Source organism: Phyllostomus discolor, chromosome 3 (assembly GCF_004126475.2).
Source record: "Phyllostomus discolor isolate MPI-MPIP mPhyDis1 chromosome 3, mPhyDis1.pri.v3, whole genome shotgun sequence".
Classification (NCBI taxonomy): domain Eukaryota; kingdom Metazoa; phylum Chordata; class Mammalia; order Chiroptera; family Phyllostomidae; genus Phyllostomus; species Phyllostomus discolor.
Window position 1 is genome coordinate 112,723,112 of NC_040905.2, and position 13,478 is coordinate 112,736,589.

A 13,478-nucleotide genomic window follows, 5' to 3' on the forward strand; every position below is an offset into this window, starting at 1 on the left:
ATCTCTTGCAGAGCTGGTTTGGTGGAGGTGTATTCTTCTAGACTTCTTTTGTCTTGGAAGCTCCTTATTTGGCCTTCTATCTTGATTGAGAGCCTTGCTGGGTAAATTAGTCTTGGTTGCACGCCTCTGCTTCTCATTACTTGGAATATTTCTTGCCATTCTCTTCTGGCTTGGAGTGTTTCCGTTAAGTCAGCTGCTAGCCTTATTGTGGCTCCCTTGTATGTTACTTCCTGTTTCTCCCTTGCTGCTTTTAAGATTCTCTCTTTGTCTTGGAATTTTGCCATTTTAATTATGATGTGTCTTGAAGTGGGCCTCTTTGGGTTCCTCTTGATTGGGACTCTCTGTGTTTCCTGGATTTGTGTGACTTTTTCTCTCATCAAATTAGGGAAGTTTTCCTTCCTTACTTTTTCAAATAGGTTTTCCATCCCTTGCTCTTCTTCTTCTCCTTCTGGTATCTCTATTATATGGATATTATTACATTTCATGTTGTCCTGCATTTCCTTTAACCCCTCTTCATTCTTTCTGATACTCTCTTCCTTTTCTTGCTCTTTCTGGGTGTTTTCTTCTACTTTGTCCTCTAGCTCACTGATCTGATCTTCTGTTTCATCGATCCTGCTTTTGATCCCTTCTACTGTGTTCTTCAGTACAGAAACTGTATTCTTCATTTCCTCTTGGCCCTCGTTGATAGTTTCTGTTTACTTTTACATGTTGATAGAGTTTGCAGTGAGTTCATTGTAGTGTCCCTGTAGTCTCTGGTAATTCTCTGTGAGCTCATTGAGCTTCCTGATAACCATTACTTTGAACTCAATGTCTGATAGTTGAGTTGCCTCTATTTCATTTAGCATCCTTTCTCAGGCTTCCTCCTTTCCTTTCATTTGAGGATTGTTTCTTTGTCTTCCCATTGTTTGTGAGACTCTTTTTGTTAGCCTCAGCTTCTTAAATTGATCTGTTCTGGCTCCCTGGGTTTATGGTGTAAACTTCTGTGGTAGAATACCTGTGAGATTCAGCGGTGCAGTCTCCTTGATCTCAAGAGCTCACTGGTCTTGGGCTGTCATTTAAGTTGGCTCTGTGTTTGTTTTTGGGTTTTGATTGTTGTTGGGTCTTTCTTTAGTGGGTTCTTCCCACCAGCTGGTTAACCTATGGTCACTCTGTCCACCACCTCTTATATTTTGTTGTGCTGGTGAGGGCAGGTTGTGTTGAAGTTGGTTCTTTTGTATGTACAAGGTTTTGAGGATTCTCCCTTGTTCTTGTTCAGTTGTTTGTACTGGGTAGTTTCTCCATTATTTAGTTGTATTTCTAAATAGGTCCTGGATTGAGGTTAGTGTGGTTCCTGCTACCTCCTTCACCTTTTTCTGTTGTATATGTTGGTGGTTCCTTTGTTGTTGGGTTTTCTCTTCCAGTGGGTATCTTGGTATTCACAGCTTCCACCTAGTCTTTTTTGGATTGGTTGGAGGGGGAAGGCAAAATGGTTTAAGACAGCAAGAGCATATTCTGTGATATTTACAGTAGCAGCCAGTAGAAAAGAGATAGGTGATCCTTTGGCTATGTATAGTGTTAACCGTGATCTTCCACCCAACTAGCCACTTTTTAGAAAGGATGGGAAGAAGATAAGACTCTTGTTGGGGAGGGAAGGATTGTGAGTTGGATCTAGAAAGCAGTGAGGTTGTGGGAGGTGAGATTCTGAGGTAAGATGAGAGGAAAGGATAGTAAATAGGTGTAGTGTGTGAGAGAATAGAGTTAACCACTGCAATAATAGAGTTCAGGAAACTTTGAAATGGGCTAAGATCCAGGAGGGGTGTTGTGAAGTATTTACAATTATATGGAACAGCTATTATTTATAATAATATTAGAGCAACTCATATGACCAAATCTGTGTGATCTGGGTAACAAGAATAGGGAGTATAGGACCTCGAGTAGTGTGCTAATGGGACACAAGTGAACTGAAGGACAGTAAATTAGCAATACACTATGAAAGAGAGATCAGGGGAAACCTGTCAAATGATACATTATAACCAGCCTAGCAAAGCAGACTATATAGAAAGAAGAGGAATACAAAAATGCTATTAAAATAAAAGATATAAGAATAATGAAAAATAATAACAATACAAGTATGCAATAACTTTCAGGTTCTCTGTAATAGCAAAGTGAAATTTCTCTCAGTGTCTCAACTGTTGGGATGCCCCCTCTTTGGGTCCAACTCTGGTCTTTTCACAGTTCCAGGTTTTTTTTGTCTCACTTATGGGTATTTAAAAAAAAAACGCAAGGGAGGAAGAAGAGATAAAATTGGAAAGAAAGGAAGAAGGAATAGAACAAGAAAGAAGGAAAGAGAGGGAAAAAGGTATTGAAAGATAAAACAATAATAAGAATTAAAAAAATAAAAGATTACTTTAAAAAAAAAAACAACCCTCTTGGTTTCAAACTGGCCAAACTGGTTTTCTGGTCTTGCTGTAGAAGGCTGAGGGGTGATTGGTAGGGCTTTTCTCCCTTCCCCACCTGCACTCAGCCAGTCTTGTGCGCACTCTCCCCAGAGCTAGCCTGGCGCCTCTCCCCGCCTTGGGTGTGGGATCCAGGTCTTCCTGAGAGCACTCTTTCCCCGGGTTACCACTGTGGGCTCAGGTGTGGGGGCACTCACGCACCAGGCTGCCACGGTCCTGCGGGTTTGGGTGCGCACTCTTCCCAGTGCTATGGGGGTGTGCAGGGCCTTCCTCCGGCAAAGTTCCGCGCCACCTCGGGATCGCTGCCTGGCTGGGTGAGGAGGAGGCGGAGAGGCTGTTCCAGGAGAAGATCCCAAACAGTTTGTCTTTTTGAGAAATTCCTCCTACTCAAGTCTGCCTCTCCATACAGCCCAATTCTCCAGCCAGACCAGTGACTGTCAGGGTCAGTGCCTGTCACTGTGTGACTCTCAACTCTCCCAAGCCTGTGTCCACAGACTCCGTGGGTGATCACAGCCCCTGTGTATTTGCTGCTTTGTCCTTATTCCCCTCTCTGCTACTTCAAGCAACCAGGTCTCTCCCAGTGCTGTTTAAACCTTGATTGGCTGGGGACGGAGGCAGCAGTTGACCTGGCTCTCTCCCTAGGACTCTGGCAGACCTGGTGCATGCAGGGCCTGGGGCTGCAGCCGCCCTGGTCCCTGAGCTGGTCCCTGGGACCTTATTGTCCTGAAGCATTCTCCTTACTGTCTGGTTTTTCAGTGTCCACTACAGTTTTTGGTTTCTTATTTTCATATATGTTGGGATACTGTTGGCTGTTTGCTCTGTTCCTCCGTAGATGAGCTAGGTTTTTCTCCCGAGTGTAGGGGAAAGTGGAATCTGCTCCCTCCTACCCTGTCGCCATCCCTTAACTTTATTTTTATTTTTTGATTTTAGGGAGAGAGAGGAAGGGGGATAAAGAAACACTGATTTTTGTTGTTTCACTTATTTACGCATTGATTGGCTGATTTTTCTACGTGCCCTGACTGGGGGTTCAAACCTGCAACTTGGTGTATTGGGACAATGTGCTAACCTGGTGTATTGAGACAACAGTCTAACCAACTGGGCTTGTTCAGCCTTAACTTTTATTTTATTTTAAAAAATATTTTATTTTTAGACAGGGGGGAGGGAGGGAGAAAGAGAGGGAGAGAAACATCAATGTTTGGTTGTCACTCACATGCCCCACACTGGGAGGCCCAGCCCATAACCCAGGCATGTGCCCTGACTGGGAATTGAACTGGCGACCCTCTGGTTCGCAGGCCAACACTCAATCCATGGGAGCCACACTGGCTGGGGCCAGACTTAACTTTTAACAGTGTATTTAGAATTAGTATTATAATACTTCATATAAAAGATAAAAACTTTGCAACTCTGTAGGTGTGTTTCCTCCTTTCACCCCATTCTTTATGTTAGAGTTGTCATATGCATATCACATGTATATATTACAAATCCATGAGAATGTTTTAAGTTTTGCTTTAAACTATTATGTATATATATATTTTCTATTTTAAAATATTTTATTTATTTATTTTTAGAGGAGAGGGGAAGGGGAAAGAGAGGGAGAGAAACATCAATGATGTGTGGGAGAAATGTGGATCAGTAGCCTCTCACACACCCCCAATTGGGGACCTGGCCCACAACCCAGGCATGTGCCCTGACTGGGAACTGAACCAGCGACCTTTTGGTTTGCAGGCTGCCACTCAATCCACTGAGCCACACCAGCTGGGGTGAACTGTCAGATGTTTTTAAATTTTGTTTATCTCTTCTTTCCTTTTTTAAAAATTTTAATTGTTCAAGTACAGTTTTCTGCCTTTTACTCCCATCCCAGCCCACCCCCCAGCCCTCCTCTCAGATATTTTTTAAATGAAAAATACTTTTATATTTACCTAGATTATCATTTGTGATGCTGTACATTCATTCCTGAAGGTCCAAGTTTTCTTCTGATATCATTTCCATTTAACCTGAAGAACTGGAGCATTTCTTTCACTGCAGGTTTGCTATTTAAAGACTTCCCAGTTGTGCCATGGTCTTCTGGCCTCCCATTATTTCTGATGAAATTGCAGCTGTTGTTCAAATTATTGTTCTGCCACGTGATATCTTATTCTTTCTGGTTGCTCCCAAGATTTTCTCCTTTTATTTGGTTTTCAGCCATTTGACTATGATGTACCTATTTGTTTTTCTTTGAAATTATCCTGCTGGTAGTTCATTGAGCTTCTTCAAATCTGTAAACTTATGTCTTTGACTAACTTTGGGGGAAATTTTCAAGTTATTATTTCTTCAAATACTTTTTTTAAAATGTGATTTCCTTTTTTAAAAAGATTTTATTTATTTTCAGAGAGGGAAGGGAGGGAGATAGAGAGAGAGAAACATCAATGTGCGGTTGCTGGGGGTTATGGCCTGCAACCCAGGAATGTACCCTGACTGGGAATCGAACCTGCGACACTTTGGTTCGAAGCCCGTGCTCAATCCACTGAGCTACGCCAGCCAGGGCTCGCGTTAAACTTTTTATCAGTAGCTGGTGCTGACCTACACATGTACCTATTTCACGATGGGGACTATCTGGAATAGGCTTCTGGCTAATTTTAAAATTTCAGATACTGTATTTTTTATATCTAGAATTTACATTTGGTCCTTCTATTATGGTTTGGGATTTCCCATCTTTTCCATTTTGAGCATACTTTATGTCATATAGTATTGTAATATTGGCTGTTTTCATAATTTTTGTCTTTTGATTCCCACATCTGGGTCTGTCTGCATTGACCAACAGTTCTCTTGAGCAGGCATCACATTTTCCTATTTCTCTGTCAAGTAACTTTAAAAATATTTTTATTTATTTATTTTTAGAGAATGAGGAGGGAGGGAGGAAGAGAGGGAGAGAAACATCTTGTGGGAGAGAAACATCTTGAGAGAGAGAAACATCAACCTGTTTCCTCTCACAGGCCCCTAACCAGGGACCTGGCTGCAACCCAGGCAGGTGCCCTGACCAGGAATTGAACCTCCACCTTTCACTTTGTAGGACTGAGCCCAGCCAACAGAGGCACATCAGTCAGGGATCAAATAACTTTTTATTGCATCCTGGACAATGTGGATGTTACTTTATGGAATGTCTGGATTTTGTTATATTCCTATGAGGAGCTGTTTTTAAGTGGGTCATTAACCTGGTTGGGCCCCAACTGCAAACACTTTCTCTTAGGCAGCAGTTCAACTCTCTCATCCTTGTACTGCTTGCAGTTTGTCCCACACATGTAGGCTCAGGCAGTTAGCCAGAGACCTAGAAGGATTTATTCACAGAATTTAAGGCACCCTTTCTTTGACCCTCTCCTTCCTGGGTTGCCCCCTCACTTTTCAGCTTCTATTATTTCCCCAGTCTGTCCTCTGGTTCTTCAGGCCAGAAAAAATGCATATTGTATACATTTGTTCTCCTAGTTTTAGATACCCTTCACTGAACCTGCCTTCATTCTGTGCTGTTTCCTTCTTCCCAGTGTCGACTCTCCTCCGGCATCTGCCTGCTGTCGTTGACTCTCTAGAGCCTGCAGGTGGTCTTTCTGTTGTTGCTCCTAGGTTCATGGTCATTACCCACAGGAACTTCTGTTGGTAGGTTACACTTGAGCCATATAGGAAGCAGCCCCTCTGTGTAGTAGAGTTAAAACAAAAAAATGAAATTGTTTTTATGTATATCATACTTGGTAAAATGGGGGATTGTCTGATTGTGGTATTTAATTCCAGAAAAATAATCAGTGTGTTTCTCACAGCTTAAAATGCTTGTGTCTGTATCTATAGGTGCGTAACTTAAGGTGCAGTTATGAAATAAAACCATGGTGAGGACTATGGCTGATAGATGGGAAAGATGGGTGATTTTTTTTTTAAGCAAAAGAAATACCCATTGTGTTTTGATTCATTTGCCTTACTTGTTGGTTCCTGTAGGCAGTTACATTTTTAATTGCTGCTCACTAGTTAAAATTGGTCTTGCAGGACTGCTAACGCCCTCTGTTGGCTGACCAAGTGTTCTGCTTGGACATAGTGATCAATTTACATGATTGCAAAGCAAGCTCCTTCTCCACTAGATTCTTTGGCATCCCAAGAAATGTGGATGTTCTTGCCTTGAAAAAGTTTGATATTAAGAAATATACTTGTTAATTTGGTGACATAAGCTATACATGAGCAAAAAGTTAATAGTAGAAGAAATGCCACAAGCTGGCATAAAGAACAGAAGTTTCCATAAGCAGTACTCTGAACTTACAGTAGGAGAGATCGTTGTGAACTTAGGGGACGAGAAGCTGGATGGGAGAGGGCTCATGCTGGGTCCTGACGTAGCTCAGGTGGAAAGATGGGATGTGGTTGTGAGTCAAAGAAAGGGCATGAGCACTAACAGAGGGGTGTGTGTGTGTGTGTGTGTGTGTGTTCTGTGAGATTCATATTATTGGTGCTTCCCATTTCATGCAACCCCAAACCACCAAGTAGATTAACATTGTGACACAGTAGCCTGACGCTGAGGTTTGTGGTTTTCTCAGAGGTTGTAGAGGAAACATGAAGGCAGATACTGTGCAGAGTGTGTTTGTATCTGGTTCAGGCAGGTCTATTGCATTATTGGGTTATTCTTAAGTCATTTCAGACAGTTCAGTTAACCTGACATCAGACCTGCTCTAAATAGTGCTCTTGACTAGTGTACTCTTAGAATTATGTTGAAAAGACTTAAATTCCTGGTAGGAAATATAAATTGCTTGTTTTTTCCCTTTTTGAAACTATGAGGGCTTATATTAAATCTTTTCAAAAGTATTTTGAGTTCTAAAAAACAAAAGATATAGGAAAAATAAAACACGGGAAAATTGTTTAAACTTGGAGTAATGAAGGCTTTTACAAATAAGACTAATTTCCTTAATACATAAAGGGATCTTACAAATCAATAAGAAAAAGGATGGAAAATGTGGTAGAAAAATGACAGAGGATATAAAAAGTTCATTAACAAAAAAAGAAAATAGAAAATATTAAAAAATGTGGATTGATGTTCAATGTTGCTTATAGTAAGAGAAATGTAAACTACGGTGAAATTTTTACTTAACTGACAGGCAAGGATCCAAAAGTTTCATCATACTGTGCTGGCAGGTGTTTGGGGTGATACATGCTCTCATATGTTGCTGGTGGGATGGTAAACCGACAGCCTCTCTGGAGGGTGAGTTGGCAGCATCGACCACAATTTAAACTGGACATAACCTTGGACCTGGTCATTTACTTCTTGTTGTGTAGTAGGATGCAAAGTCATGTGTAAATGAAATGAACATGTACAAGAATATTTTTAAAGCACTCTGTTATTTTGAAATAATCTCATACTTTACAGAGATGTTACAAAACTAGTAATCAGGATTTCCTTTCCCTTCACCTGGTTTCCCCTAACATTGGTATCTTGTGTAACCATGGTACAGCCATGGACAACTGAAGTGGCATTCTCACAGTACTGTTGAGTTATCTGCCAATCTTATTTTAATTTACCTGGTATTCCCATTGATGACCCTTTTCTGGTTCAGGATCCAATAGTTACGTTTCTTCAGTCTCCTCCAGTCTGTGTTGGTTCCTCAGTCTTTGTCCTTCAGGACCTTGCTGCCTTTGGCCGTTATTTTATAGGAGGCCCCTCAACTCGGGTTTGTCTGATGTTTTTTATGATTAGATTGAGGTGCGTTTGGCAGACACACAGCAGAGGGGAGGCCGTGCCGTTTCACTGCACTGGGAGGTGAAGGGTGTGACTCATCTCGTGCCTGATAACGGTGATTGTGGTCACTGAGGGGGACTTGCCACTTTCTCTATGGTAAACTACTGTTTTTAAGATCAGTAAGCATCTTATGGGGGGTACTTTGATATTATGCAAACGTTCTGTTTTTGGTGGACCTTTAAATATCCGTCAATAATTTATACCTGTCACCACGATTACTGTGTTTATTATACATTTATTTGTTGCAATTCTTCTATAATGAAGAGATCCTTTCTCCCATTTGTTTATTATTTATTTAAGTATGGGCTAATAGATACTTGTTTTTGTTTTTGCTTTTTAATTGAGAGAGAAAGGAGGAGAGAGAAACATTGGTTTGTTGTTTTACTTATTTCTGCGTTCATTGGTTGGTTCTTGTATTAAGTATCCTATTGAGGATCAAACCCGCAATATCTGGTGCCAAGATCTGGTGCCAGGGAGGGTGCCCACCCATCCTGGTTTGCCCAGGGCGAAGGTACTTCCTGAGAAATGGGACATTCAGTTGGGTAGTTCCTGGAGGGTCACTCTCCCCGGTGCCAGGTGAGCCCGTTGCTGCTGGGGTGTTATTGCCTCTTGGCCTGTTAGTGGAGAAAGCTAGGAAATACATGTATGTGTACTCATGCACACAAATGCACCTCGATATTTGTTTCTACATCAAATCTATATGTATCTGAAGAAATCACGAGTTCATAGTGATGCCCTCCAGTTTCAGTGTAGCACCACAGGGTCTTCCTGGCTGCCCCCTCCTTATCTGTAACTCATTTTTTCCTGACCCAAGCTCCACCATGTGCTTACTGACCTGACCTTAGTACATGCTAGAGTAATTTCAGGATTACTAGCAGTTTTGCTACAGTAAATGTATGCGGCCCTTTGGAGGTTAGCTTTACAATATGCAGTCAAAGTGCCATGTTCTGAAGTTCCTTAGGTTAATTCTTGTCTTATTCCAGTGTTAGTAGGTTGTTTTTGATATAGCTTCGAACATTTGCTACTGTTTGTGTTTCATTGTTCTTCCCCACAGCCCCAGCTGCTCTTAATTATTTACTTTTTGGGTATGTGAAATGCTACCATGGTTCTAATAGTCATATATCCTCAAAAAGGTGTCCTCAGAAATGTCACCTTCCCCTGAGCTCTGCTACCCTGCTCCCAACCCCTTCTTCTTTCCCTTTTATCGTGTAGCCTCCCAGCACCTGTGACTGTGATCTTCGCATGGGATCAAGTTAAGATGAGGTCATTAAGGTGGATCTTAATCCAGTGTGGCTGTGTCCTTATAAAAGAGGGGGACTTAGCCCTGGCCGGTGTGGCTCAGTTGGTTGCAGTGTTGTCCCATAACTGAAAGGTTGCTGGTTCGATTCCAGGTCAGGGCCCAGGTTGCGGGCTTGATCCCTAGTTAGGGCATGTGCAGGAGGCAGCCGATCGATGTCTGTCTCTGGTGTCGATGTTTCTCTCTCTCCCTTTCCCTCTCTCTTGAATGAGAATAAGATAAACCTTTTAAAAAGGGAGAGAAATTTGGACGGATAGACCCAAACAGAAGGAAAATGATGTGAAGACCCAGGGAGAAGATGACCATCCATAGACCAAGGAGCACCTGAAGCCACAGGTGCAGGAAGGAGCAGCCTGGAACAGATTCTCCTTCAGAGCCTCAGAAGGAACCAGTTCTGCTGACACCTTGGTTTTGGACTAGTGGCCTCCAGAACCGTGAGGTGATAAGTTTCTGTTGTTGCAGCTGCCCAGTCTGTGGTCCTTTTCTGTGGCGGCCCCAGGACACTAACCCCCCCCACCCCCCGCCGCCGTAGACAATCAGTTTCTGCTGGTGTGAATTGCCCCAGAAAGGCATGTCCAAGTCTCTTGGAGCCTTGTTTGGAAATAGGGCCTTTGCAGATGCAGTAACTTAAGATGACATCACATTGTGTTAGAGTGAGCCCCAAACCCAGTATAACTGGTGTCCTTCTAAGAAGAGGTCAATTCGGGCCCTGGCCAGGTAGCTCAGTTGGTTAGAGCATTGTCCCGATACACCCGAGGGTGCGGATTCTGTCTCTGGTCAAGAAGCAATGTACAAGAAGCAACCAGTGAATGCATAAGTAAGTGGGACAACAAATTGGTGTTTTTCTCTCTTTCTTTTCCTCCCTTTTCTTTCTCCATACCTCTCTTCCTCCCTTTGTCTCTCTCTAGAATCAATAAATAAAAATTTTTAAAAAACAAGACGTAAATTTGGACATAGGACATGCACTCAGGGGAGAGAAGGCTGTATGGCGACAGAGGCAGGGATTGGAGTGAGGCCCCTGCCAGCCAAGGAGGATCAAGGACTGGGGCCGCACCCACAGCATGGGGCAGAGGTGTGGACAGACGCCCTCAGAGCCCCCAGAAGGACTCAATGCTGCCAACTCCTTTATTTTGGCTTTCTGGACCCCACAGCTGTGAGGGAATATATTTCTGTTGTTTTCATCCACCCCGTTTGTAGGACTCGGCTACAGCAGCCCTAAGAAATGAAGACATGTTCTTACCAGTTTGCAATTTCTCTCTCCTGTGTTCTCTTTTGCACAGGTGAATGGAAACAGACATTTTCCTGTATCCTCGTCTTTCTCCCATGAAGAGCAGCATGTGGTAGATAACTCTAGCACTTTGGAGCGTTATTGCCAATAGCACAAGACTGGGAGAAGTTTAAACACTCATCAGTTGAGCACTAGTTGAACACTTACCCATCATAGTAGAATATTTTATGCTTATTAAAAAAAATAAGCAGCTTTCTGTACTGATTTGGAATTATCTCTAAGATGTGTTCTTTTTTTTTTTTTAATCCTCACTTGAGGATATGTTTCCATTTATTTTAGAGAGAGAGAAACATCAATTGGCTGCCTTTTTGTACCACAACCAGGGATCATCAGTCCCTTAACCTAGGCATGTGCTATGACCAGGAGTTGAACTGACACCTTTCAGTGCATGGAACGATGCTCCAACCAGCTGCGCCATGCAGCCAGGGCCTAAGATGTGTTCTTGAGTAAAGCATTTATACACACAAGACTGGAAATTTTAAAAAAGTATGCCAGATATAAACAGCCATTCCCTCTCCCCCTGCTGTCACACCAATCTGGATGGGGTCGTTTACAGGGGTCTCAAAATACTGAGCCAGTAGTCTTTGAATGCTTTGAGTTTCTATGATTTCTGGTTTCCTTTGGGGTAGGGATGGTTTTAGCTGAGATGCAACTGGGGAGTTCAACTTGTTCTTTTCTGAGGACCAAAAATCATGTGAAGGAAAGGACTATTAGCAGAGCGAGGTAGGACAGGAAGTGAGGATAAATGCTCAGTTCAGTAAATTCTGCTTTTATGCAAATGGAATGGATCCAGAATACTTACTCCAAATAAAAATCACCAGTAAGGAAAACCAGCATCACTTCTTGAAGGTGTGGTATGTTATCTGATGTTTGGGGGGTTGTGAATAGGGACTTACAAGGTGCTCACTGTGTCCCAAGACCAAACTTGATAGTGCAGGGAGAGAAGGGCGGAGACACCCCAGTGCCGGTGACCGTACAGGTAGGGCCTGGGGCGTGAAGGATGTCAGCAGACCTGGGCTGGGGATTTCAGAAGAGGGCAGGGTTTCGTTGGTTTGGTGGAGGATCTGGAATACCAGCCCGAAGCATTTAGAGTTGACGAGATTGCATTCAGGGATAAAACCTCCAAAACTGGGGAAATAAGTTGGCATTGGTGTCAGAAGACGAATGTGTAGAAATTTAAGAAGGAATGGATTGTAGAAAACATTGTTGCAGGAGACCAGCTCAAAGGCAGGCAAGGACAAGGGACTGGACAGGGGAGGCCCTCATAGCTGGGAATGGGGTGGGGACCATAGTAAGTGCCACCTGCATCTCACTGCTGGGGGAGGGCTCTGAAAAATTGTACCTGTCCCTCCCTGGGGCCTGGTAGAAGGGAGTGGTTGCCAGGTGGAATGTGGTTAAGAGGAATATTAGATGAAAGAGTATCTAACATGTTTTCAGTGTTTGTGGAGGCTGCTCACACAGCAGTGTGGTCCAGCACCCCCTCAGTCTGTGATCGCTGAGCTTTCTACTCTTCTCTCATGGAGGACCTCCTTCACCTCCTTTTATAGTGTCTCTGACGGTTATACTCCTGTCCATCTGTTTGGAGTCAGTGTTTCACGTAGGATTCAAATCCGGATCCCGTCCTGAGGGAACTTGGGTCAGAAGACTTCCCTCAAATGTGTCTCCTTTATCCCATTCTCACTGGTTTCCTCCCTGAAGCTCAACGGCGCTTTAAAGCGGAGGACCCTGCCTTTGGTGGGAAACCTGCTTATGTCTTCAGATGTGTCTGTGAGTGCTGTCTCTGGTGGTTCAAGCTCACCCGTGGTCTCTGCCTGGGGCTGGGGGCTGGCTGGAGCTCAGAGACTTCAGTACCCCTGGCCTGGCGCAGACCAGGGCAACCCCTGGTGCATTCAACTCTCTAACCAAATACTTAATTCCAGAAGAAAGAAATAGCCCAGAATTTTTTTAGCTATATGGATAAAGTGAACACTGCAGTAAGACACAGGTAACTAAATATTTAGACTGTTTAGAAATTGAATATTTTTTGAGTTATAAAAATGTTTTTAAGGTGTTCTAAATAGAGGTAAATGCTAAAGCCATGTTATTTATAAATCCAGGAGTAAGCTGAGAGAAAAGTCAAGTTGATAGGTTGATTTTCAGGTCATTTCTGGAAATTCTGAATCACTCCTTTGTGTCCCTTCCACACGTATAGTGCACAGAGTCAGGCACAGTTCAGTACGGTCTAGACTTCCGCACAGAGGGTCCCGCACGTCTGACCTGAATCTTTGAAAGCATTGGCCATGAAGCACGTACTGACTGATGCCAGTCCCCAGGCTGGTGGCCCTGGAGTCGGTGCATGGCACTGTCTTGAGGGGCTGCTAGTAAGAATTGACTCCTGCCAGATACAGTGAAGGTGTCTGCATGTGTTTGTAGCATCTGAAGGCGGAAGATGCATGTGCCAGCCAGGCCGAGGACAGCCGTGTCAAATGACAGTTTTTCCGTCTTCCCTTGGAGCAGTTCTGGGGCCCCTGTGCTGAGCAGCTACAGAAAACAGACATGAGAGACAGTGTGATGCCCCTTCTGGTTATAGGTAGAAGCGATCACTTACTGCTTTTCAGTTTTTAAATACACTAATCTAAAAAAAACTGACGGTTTCAGACAAAAAAAATTATAAAGGAATCAACAAAGATGTTTAGAAGACGAAACTAGCCCTGGCTGGTGTAGCTCAGTGGATTGAGCGCG

The 13,478-nt window shown here is 43.2% G+C and overlaps 1 protein-coding gene across 1 annotated transcript in view; it reads left to right on the plus strand.

Annotated features, from left to right (window-relative positions):
• Window positions 1–13,478, plus strand: part of TRAP1 (TNF receptor associated protein 1) — a 68,555-nt gene that overhangs the window by 26,311 nt on the left and 28,766 nt on the right. The window lies entirely within an intron of this gene.